The sequence below is a fragment of the Paramisgurnus dabryanus genome, chromosome 11 (genome assembly GCF_030506205.2).
Source record: "Paramisgurnus dabryanus chromosome 11, PD_genome_1.1, whole genome shotgun sequence".
Taxonomy (NCBI): Eukaryota; Metazoa; Chordata; class Actinopteri; order Cypriniformes; family Cobitidae; genus Paramisgurnus; species Paramisgurnus dabryanus.
In genome coordinates this window covers 9,316,429-9,327,737 of record NC_133347.1, presented here as the reverse complement: position 1 = coordinate 9,327,737, position 11,309 = coordinate 9,316,429, and positions in this window count along the sequence as shown.

The window sequence follows — 11,309 nt, the reverse complement described above, 5'->3', positions numbered from 1 at the left end:
TGAAATTGGCCGCAGTTTCCAGGTGTTGCGAAACGATGGGGAATTATAAGAGGACATCTTGATCCAATTGATTCTCAGTGTTTAGAAAAATAATTTTCTTTGAGAACTGTACTGTAGGTTTCACCCCTCCTCCACTTTGAACTAATCACTGGCAAAAGACTGATGAGGGTTGAATTAATGCCCGTAATGAAGCCATTAGTGTAATTATAACCATGGCAATCAGCCTGTGTTTTGACCGATTTTTTTTATGCAGCGACTTGGCTGCAAACACCTTCGTGCCGCATACAAGTGCTCTTAAATCTGTCGCTATGTCCCTTTCTCTCTGCAATACACCCACCCGTACACACACACACACTTGCACGCTTATCACAGATACATGTGCTGTCAGTCTTCAGGGACTTTATGCTCTGGTGAATTCTCTCTCTCCCTCTGTCATCTCTGCCCCATCAGGTCTTCCAGTGTTGGAGGAAAGGGTATGTGCCAGATTCAAAGTGGATTTGGCCTCCAAGGCCAGGAGAAGTAATAAGCATACCTGACCTCCACCTCAATGGAATGGAAAAGAAAAGACAAAAGACAAAATTTGATCTCTAAGGACATTTAGGCCTTGTAGAAATCAGAACCTTTTGGCTTCATTCACACAGTCATTTTGGAAAGGTGTGACTCTTGAGTCTTCCTAGTTGTAAGCTTATAGGGGATTGGATGTGATCTGTTTGAATAAATTATTATTATTATTATTTATTTATTTTTGGCCCATTTTGCCTTTATTTGATAGACAGTAGTTAGAGAGATGACAGGAAAGTACAGGGTGGAGAGAGGGGTATGGGATCGGCAAAGGATCTTGAGCCGGGATTTGAACTCGGGTATGAATAAATAATTTAATTCAAGCTACTTAATTGAATCTCTGTTTAAAGCTGGTGGAAAATAAACAAAGTACTGTATGTACTAGGGATGCTCAGATCGATCGGCCGATAATGCTTGCTATGTTTCTCAATGAATTACGGTGAAATGCCACTACATCCAAAAGCCAGGGGGCGCTCTCGTGCAGAAACTCAAAATGCGCTGTAGACGAAGAACAATACACACGCAGCTGTGATGACATGCAGCTCCATGAAATGGCGGAAGGATATATTTATATTGCTGTTCTTCAAACCTTTTCAGGTATTTTCATGATAATAAAGAATATGTTTAATAATTATGTTTGAAGAGTGTTGCTTTTTCAAATGCATGTTATAAACGACTCAAACTAACAGTGATTTTAGATCGATAAGGACTTACTGATCAAAAGCCATAGTACATGAAATAGCTGTAATAAGATCGGCTGTCCGATTCAGAAATGTGATCGGCCACGTATTATAAGTGGAGATCGGGACATCCCTAGTATGTACATCTGTGACCGCACATCACTTGAATACCATATGGGTGATTCTCACGAAATCCAGATTTAGAAGGTGTCCAGCCTCAGAATTTTTAAAAAGCCCTTGAAGCCATTTTTTTGCACATATAAGATTAAGGTCTGAACTTACTATAACCATTATTTTAAGAGAATTTAAAAAAATATTTCCTATAGAATTATTTCCATTTTTTTAGATTTTCATTATCAAAAATGATCATTACCGCAGCATGATATTACATTAAATATATGCATTTACAAACTCATGTTTTGGTAATGAGAACTAAAAAATTTCAACTTTGGCTACGTTCATACTGCAGTCTGAAACGACCCAATTCTGATTTTTTTGCCCCTATGCGACCTGTATCTGATCTTTTCATGACAGTCTGAACGACACAGATCCGATCTTTTCAAATGTGACCCAGGCCACTTGGGTATGTGGTCCTGAATCCGATACGTATCCGATCTTTTGAAATGCGACCTTCGTCTGAACGGCCAGGCCACATGGATCCGACCCGTACGTCACTGATACGCTACAAACGTCATAATTCTGCATTGAAGTAGGCAAGAACGATAAGATAAACAACAACCATGGCCGACGTTGCTAACACTGCTCCACATCATTACATTTTGGCCGTATGGGTGCACACGTTATATGATTTCACATATAACAGCGTTCTAAATATATTAATATATAGCATATTATTATAATGCTGCGAATAATATGTGAAGTAGCAGCTTTCAATAAATATTTTTAAAATGCGTTTATAAATCCAACAACCAGCTGTGACCGGTCGACACGTCCATAAGAGGTTTCTATAAACCATTGCCTCTTTGTTTCTAAATTGAAAAGACAAAGCTGGCAATTCTGGCTATACTTTCGTTTTTTTAATAATTTCTTTATTTTATTTATAAATCACTCTGGGTTATCTGATTTATCTATTTGGCTTGTGTTTTGTTTCCGTGCACTTGAGGCATTTTGCACATTTGTTCTGCACTTTGTTACTTCTAACCTTATTTTATAAAAATTTTTTATTTATAATAAACGTAAATTCTGATCTAATTTAAGTCTGTAAATTTTGGATTGCTTTTCGTTGTATCAATGTTGCGCTATTGCGTGCTGGCCATGCTTGCGCATGCAATTTAGCCGAACGGGCTAGGTGCTCTGCGTCTCATATTTAGAAGTTCATCAAACTAAACATTAAAAAACGGATGTTTTTCGACCGGTATAAGTTTTTAAAATGTATTTAAAACAGAGTGGTTATCTTGTCAAAAGTTAAACTACAAAACAGGTTAGCCGTTTCTTTAAATTGCGGTGCTGAAACGGAAAATATCTGCACCAAACCTATATTTATGCCTGACACGACTGTCTTTCTTGTTATTTAATATTAAGTTCGGTGTTCACTTTCAAATGATAGCAAAGAGATTCCTGAAATAAATAATATCATCAGGTCTTTCTGTATCTAAAGTGAATACAGAGATGATCAAAGTCAAAGCAAGGAAGCAGGTACTTCTATGCTAAATAATAACGCGAAGTGTCTATAAAATCATTAATTTCAGTGTTTTTCTTGTTATAAATTAACGTTTAATGAATTGTATATAAAGCTTAGTTTTTATCATTTACAGTAACAAACACATTTATTTGTCATTTCTCATTTGTCGTTTTTTTTTTGGTCATGACTGCTTTGACGCGCTAAATCTCCAAATTAAATAAAAACACTGAATTGTAGCCGGAGTTTCCAAGGCAGGATCCCCTTTGTTATTTTTTTAGGTGTAGTTATCAAAATGTTTTTTGTGTGATGTTCTGTAGATCGTGGCTTTAAAATGATATGAGGAATAATTAAACAAATGTTGCCTTACATTTTACATAAAAAAACAGAAGATTGTAATTGTGCTGGCTCCGTTGGGAAAATAACTTTAATATTGCAAAAAGAGCTCCACTGTTGACTACACCGTTGTTGACATCCATGTTTAACATTAGCTTACAAGGGACGTCCTTGACCGTGGAGTACTCTTATGCGCATGCGGGTCACTTCTGGGTCATTTCACGTTCACACAGGGGATCACAAAAGGTCGCATTTTATTGGAAATGTGAACGGCCTTGCAAAAAAATCTAATTTTTTCAAAAAATCGGATATGAGCATTAAGCCCTGCAGTATGAACGTAGCCTTTTATCTGGAGAGAAAAAATAAGAACTGCTTACCTGGAAGCCATCTTGAGTGTCACATTCAATTATGTCCCTTCCAACAATTTTTTTTGAAAATTGTTGCGGAGGATGAGAAAATTGGTCTTAGACACATTTATATTCCTTATTATTGTCTCTACATTTACCAGTGATCACCAAATACCACATGTTTCTTTACTGTAAATGTCTATAGGATAACATGCACTGAAGCTTTTTATTTTTTAGATTTTTTAATTATAAATATTTCCATGTCAAAAAACCCAAATCCAGTCACGGACATGTTGCGGTAATGACAATTTCCCCTTAAATGTGGAAAAAACAACACAATTGGTTTGTATGATGTCATTTGAAATCATGTGAAAAATTGTACATGAAGAGATGTTTGTAACTGTATGCTTTTTATTTTGATACTCTTACTAAAAAAATGCTTCATGACACCTCATAAGAATAATTTCACGAGAATCACCCATATGCGTCTGCTTAACAACTTATCCTATTGCATTATCAGTGCAAGGGTTGTGAATTCGATTCCAAGGGAACACACATAATGATCAAATGTATAGCTTGAATGCACTGTAAGCATATAGCATTGTCTGCAAGTGCTATGTAAATGCATTAACTGTATATACAGTACTGTACAAGGTCATATATGTATGTTTATAAGTAACTACAAGCAAAAGTAGCTCTTTAGCAGTGGACTGTTGTGAATTGCCCGCAGTCCTGACAATTAGTCTGTTTACGTCTTTAAAAAGCTCTTTTAAGGAACATTAAGCATGCACATTTCACCACATGGCTGTGTGGATTTGAGGTTAATGAATTTTCTCTTCAGCAAGACACCAGAAATTAACAAGAAGATCTGGAGATGGCAGTCTGAGAACAACTTTTCGTGTAAACAAATGCCGTCTGAATCCTCTTGTCCAAACACACTGATGAATAAGCAGTGTTGCTTAAAGGAACTTTTCTTTCCTCAGATCACAGTCGGTGGTCCGTCCGTTCACAGCGCTGAGCTCGGATCGGTGATTGAGAAAAGAAGCGAGACTTCGTAAACAGTCACGAAAGCCCCTGAACTCGCTCACAACCCCTCCACCTCAAAGGGGTAGCGTTCAGTTAAAAACCTCCCGCTGTGTGTCCGTTCTTACTGTCACGCACCTCTGAAGTGTCATGTTAGATTCGGTGTCTGTTCTTACAGATCTATGGTGGATGACTGATAGGTAAAGAAAACACAGTATTTTTCACAGACTTTTGGGACATTGGGTCATTGTTTCATAGCTGTAACTGTTCTGAAGCTTGGGTAGAGCATTGCATTAGCAGCGCAAAGGTTGGGGGTTCGATTTGCAGCGTACATATACTAATTAAACATAATATAATATATCCTTTAATGCACTGTAAGATAAAAAAAATTCGCCAATTGCAGAAATGTAATGTAAAGTAACAGACATTTTATAACTGAAACCAGTAAAATCACAGTAGCTCTGCTGTCATCATGCCCACATGGCATCTGCAGGATTGGATGAACCATTATTTTAGTTCTTTACAACTGCTCAACCTTTGCGTATTCGTTTAATAAATCCATTGTGGCTGATTTGGTTCTATTCAAGTAGTACTTCAGCATGTGTAAATCCATTTCTCCCAAAATTAGCATAAAAAACATAAAAAATATTAGCTTATTTTGTCTGGGCTTGCCTATCATATCTATGATGATGGTCTTAAAAAACATACAGCTTTTATTAAATCCTCTTTGAGCATTCAGGAGAATAAGTGCAGTTGTATATTATGTGTTATATGTGTGTACCGGCCTCCCCGTTAAATCTATTTATTTTATATATGTATACATATAATTTTAAATGTTTTAATTCCCATAAAATTGTATAAAATAGAACCTATTATATAGTATATCATCTATAGAATTAGCTATGTCTGGCTCTCTCTTTTCTTCCTAGGACTTTTTCCTCCTGACTAAAAAGCCAGGAGTTTTTTTTCTCCTAGGAGGTTTTTTCAACTCCTATGGAGAGAGCTGATATTGGCTAAACTTATTATTATACAAATTTTTAGAATAAGAGCAAAGTAAAAAATATATATATTTTGTGCTTTGTTCTAACTTACGTAATTGAAGCAAGTTAAAACAACATGTTTTTTTAATGTTTTGTCTCAAATTTGAAAAATGGGCAATATAATATACATAACTATATTATTAGTGGTGTATAAAGACCTTACAAAATGAACAGTATTGTTTTTATTACCTTGGAATGAGACGTTTTTATCTACATGATCACGTATAGCTCAGCGGTAGAGCATGCATTACCACTCCAGAAGGTCATGGTTCGAACCCGGGGAACACACATACTGAATAAATGTATACCTGGTAATGCCATGTAAGTCGCTTTGGATAAAAGCATTTGCCAAATGTATTTTTTACATGTAAGTCGCCATTACACGCCACCATGTTTCTACAGTAGCCCTAAACGGACAAACTGTTTGTCCTGTGGTGGCTATTAGTGATATGCGTTTTTTCCAACCCGCGGGTCCTGCTTTTATTAAATATTTGGCCCGCATCGCAGCACTGTATCTATTTTTTCAACCCGCACCGCCTCGCACCCGCGACCATTAAAATAGACATACTAGGCATTTGTAATGTAAATAAAAACAGGCTTTATTTCAGCCTAAAAGTGCTTGGAAACAGCCATTAGATTACATCGCCCTGTAAACTGGCAACAACATAGGCGAATGAACCATAAAAAACCAGCATGGTCATATTTATATTTACAAAGCAGCGTTTGTATTATCTATTCACAGATTCGCTACCTTAATTTCTCCCGCAGATCGTCTGTCATCTTTGATTTCTCCGTTTGTTTTGTTGTTGTGGCTGGCAGCGGGAGCTTCTTGGTGCTTCCGTGACGTGATGCCAAAGGTTTGGGGATATCACGTTACGTTGCGCAAGTTACTTTGCAGAAGTTACTTTGCGGAAGTTACGTTGCTACGTAGGCCTACGTAATTGAACCTTATCAAAGAACCTAATAAAATATGAAAATATTCCCACATATTTTATATATTCTACATGGAATTAGACGCAACATACATGTTTTTTTATTTTGTTTTTAATGACCTGCCCCAACCCACCCCGCAATAAAGTTACAATTTCTTTACACACCCCAACCCTGACCCGTGGGTAACCCACGGGGCTTGCGGGTTACGAGACGACCCGCGTATCACTAGTGGCTATTGTAGCCTCTCTAGGTGTGGGAGGGGAGAGGTGTGGACTATGCTGTTGGTTGCAATTCACAATCTCATTGCTAGATGCGGCATAAAAATCTACACACAACTTGGTGTGCCACTACATGAATGATTTTTTTATATTACTAAATGAGCAGTGGATCTGTTGAGTGATTTTTAAAAGTGTTATTTTATGCATTTTTAAGTGAAGAAAAATACTTAATGTTCACTTATCTTAGACATTTAGAAGAGTTTGTGTTATTTTTTTTAAATTGGTGCTTGTGGTTAGGTTGCTAGATGTATCATACTTGACTCATTAGCTGGGTTTCCATAACTGTGATTTAATGCACATTTTAAAGTATTACATAAGAAACTACTGATGGAAACACCAAATTTCCAATAAAAATCCAGTAATTCACGAAAAAAGTTACGATCGGTAAAGGTGGTTTTTGCCTTAAGCGAAAAGAGTTAATGCGAATAATGGGATATGAAAATGTATTTGGCGAATAAATTCTAACGTAGCAAACATTAAACCATGAGACTCATCGTCTCGCTGTATCAGCTGACAGTGATTTTTCCATATATGGGGCTCGACGTCTAGTACCCAATTGAACAAAATTCAGTCATGTCTCCATTTTGAACGTCTGCCTTGTTTTATTTACTGTCAGTAACTACTGTAGGTTACCAATACCACTGTCATTCGCTTAAACAACTTGAGCCCCGCATTTGTTTGTTTTTCTTTTTTTGTGAAGTTTGAAAAGATTTGCTTTACATTTGGATGGAAACCCAGCTATTGAGCACTAACTGTGTTAATATCTGTCTCATCTCATGTGCTCATTCTATGTCGTATGTAATTATTATTAGCATAATAGCATGTGCTTATGCTAATTAGCATGATACAAAAAACTGACAATCAAGTTGGTACAACAAGAGCTTGTTTGTTTGAATTGACTTGTTTTGTCCTTGTTGAATAAACCAGAGCTAATTAAACTTAAAGTAGGGTAAAACAAATAGGATGGAATTCAATGGGTACCGTCAACTGTGTGCTCACCATCATTTATCAAAATATCTTCTTCATCATTTATCTCAATACTTCCATAATATTTCTTTACCTACATTGGAAGTCAATGGTCACGATCAGCTATGTGCTGCTTACTATCATTTATCAAAAATCTTTTTTGTGTTCATCAGAAAAAAGAAATTCATACAGTCTTAAAAAACATAAGGATGAGCAAATGATGACAGCATATACATTTATAGGCCTCTTTAAATATCTAGTTATAGAAGTATTGATAAGAAATGTTTGAGTTTATATTCATATCTCAGACTTTTGATACTTCTTTATAAAAGTCTTGGCAACTTTTGGGATTTACTTTAGAGGAATTACTTGTACTGTGCTGTACCAGGGTCTGAGAAAACTCTAGAAGCAGGTGAGTTAAAGGTGTATCATGTAATTTCTGTGCCCTTGTGACAAACCGAATAGCCAAAATGTACCAATGAATGTGATATAATACAGTGTGTGTAGTTTTTTGTGTGTGACTGTTTCTGGGGTTTTGAGTGTCTGTGTGTCTCATTCTGAATCTAGGACTGGATTTCAATTGATTCCAAGGTTTTCTGGATCAATGTCCAAATATACTTATTGTTGCTCACTTTTTCCTTGTAGCAAACCGTGTGACGGACCCTATGTAGTGAATGAGCAAACCATGTAGGGGTTTTTAACACGGTGTGTATGCACGAATGTGTAAATGAGCCGCTTACTGCATGTTCAGGTAAATGACATGATATGCATGTGTAAATTTTTCACTTTTCGGTTTTCTCTTTCCACAATGACATCTATATAGTTATGTCTCTTGTTATCATGCTGATAGTTACTATAGCAACCAATAAAGATAAACCGGACATTGACTACTGTCTAAACAAACCGATCAGATTTCATTACTTGCAAAAGGACAGCTCTGAATATCAGATCTGAAAACTAAACTGGATTCATGTGCAGTATGAACAAAGCCTAGCAGCTAAAATGTAGATATTAAAGAAATCTAATTTTTGTCTTTGCAGTGAGGAAGATTGTATTTGTCACTATTATGACTGTTGTTTTTATTCACCTGCTGTGGGTCACATCACTGGAGAAAAACCTACAGCGAAAGCAGTTCGGAAAAAAACTGAAGACTGAAACGAAGGGAACAAAAACGCATAGTTGCATAATGTAATATTGAGATTAGAAGCATGATCAAAGATTGATTTCTATCTTGGACATCACCTTATTAGGTCAATATAAAACATATCAGTGTTATATTTTTACAAAATGTTTTGTGCATTATGTAGAAAAACACAAAAAATGACTTCAGCTTGGTTTTCACAGATTGGGTGTGCAATAAAAACACAAGCATGAATCCAATTAAAAAAATAATAGGCAAATCTATTATTTTTGAATATCACTGGCCATTAAAGCCCTCTGCTAAATACTGGACCAAATCTCTCAAGTTCTTGTACAAAAAACCTTAACAATTTTGCACTTTAGTAATCTTCAGGTTTAATAACCTTAAGCTTCCCTACTTCTATAAATCTGAGCTTCCAACACCCTCCCTTCCTCTTCCACGCTTCCCTCTTCCTCCTCCGCCTCCTCTCGCCTCCTCCCCGTGCTCTCCGAGTGCCTGTGCATTTTATCTCTGTAATAACACAAAGCCGCCGTCACAACCTCCCGTCAGGCTGATAACAGAAATTCCTGCCCATATTTTAATAGCTTCTGGCCTCTATCTCTCGCTCCCAACTCCTAAGGAGCGTGCGCACTCACCTTGGAAGCGCAGCCTGGAGGAGATTCCCCGAGAAACCTGCGACTCGTGTGCTCGCGATCGGAACGCCAGCGGAATCTTAATGCCGGTTTCTGCTGTTGCCATAGCGCTGCCTCCGAGTCTTTCCATTTCTGTAGCCAGTCGTACCTGAGGTGGGCTGTAGACCGTCAGTCTTGCGGCCCTCAGGGGCCGAGCGACCGGCATGCGCTCTTAAAAGCCCCTTCAACTGGGTGCCCTTTAATGCATTTACTAAAGAACATGTGATTTCCCTGGAGTCAAAACATATTCAAAATGTCTGTCGCCGGAAGGCAGGGTGGATATTGTTGAGTACCACTACATGATGATTATGTTCTATAAAGTGGTGAAATGTATGTTATTTTCTAGCAGTGCTGTGGTACCCGTAATGCACCGAGATTAAAGGAGAAATTCCAGTAGCGTTCAAGCCAGACAGATTTCTAATATCCAGGCCTTGTTTTGTCGGAAAGGCGTGAATTATTTGCGTACAAATAAACAAATATGCATTATCGCAAGACCTCTCCTGTGGTAATATGCCATTTTGAAACCTATTTCCGAGGAAAGCTGGAGCATGAAACCGAAATGAATATATAATTTTTCGTGGCATGAATCCTACGTGTATCCCCTCGACGCTTTACAGCACACGCATGAAAAACTTCACTGAACATGCTAATTACCTCCACTTCAGTTTTTGACACATCACCGGGGACCCGCACGGCAGAAACGGGGTTCATTGTCGCCAACATCTTGGCATAATTTTTTGGCACAACCCTGGCAGAAAGGAGCGTGTGGGGAGCATGAACACGTTCGATGACTTTTAATCCCTGCGAACGAATACAGCGGTGTTTATTAACTTTTACTTGACGTTGCCAGAAATATATGACGGGATTATGCATCAGTCCATGTGGGGCGAAAAAGTGGGAAAATTGTGAATTCCAGCACACAGGAAAAAGCTGTTGTGGCCTGATAGGACAGATGCCAGCTGGACTTGCACACATACATATGTTTGCTTCTGTATGTTACAGTATTAGAATAAAAATCATCTGAAAGGTAAACTGTGATAGGTGCAGGGTTGTTTCAATTTATATTGGTTTGCAGGTGAAATACTACATTTTAAATTGATCAAATCAGCACTCGACCCTTCTGAGATGGTGTTATTGTTGCTTCACATTGGGTCTTGAGTTTTGTTCATAAGTTTAAAGCTGCAGTGGGTGTGCTCAGGTGAATGTGTAAGTGTTAGCTTGCATTAGTTCTCCGTCTGTAGTGCTTAATCTCTTTGGCAGTGAGGATTAAGAGATGTGCTGTGTGTGGGATTGAGAGACGCTGTGTAGAGATATGTGTGGCAGCTGTGGGGCTTTGTGTAAAAATGTGTGTAATATTGTCTTTGACTGTGGGTAACTTGATGGTTATTTGAGTGTCTGTTTAGATGTTTAGAGAATTACTCTGTGTGTATATTGTTGTGTGGTTCTTTGTTTGTCTATGTATCGTCATTGTGTTGTGTGACTTTTAATTTGAGCTACAGATGTTATGCATAGGTGTGTGTGTCTTATAGTTGTACATAGCTGTGTAGTGCAGTGTGTGAGTTTGTGTGTTTGCGGTGTTCTGTGAATATCTTTGTGCAGCTGTATATCTTTGTATAAGCTGTTTGTGTCTCTTTGTGTGTGTGTGTGTGTGTGTGTGTGTTTATGCAGCTGTATATCTTTGTATGAGCTGTTTG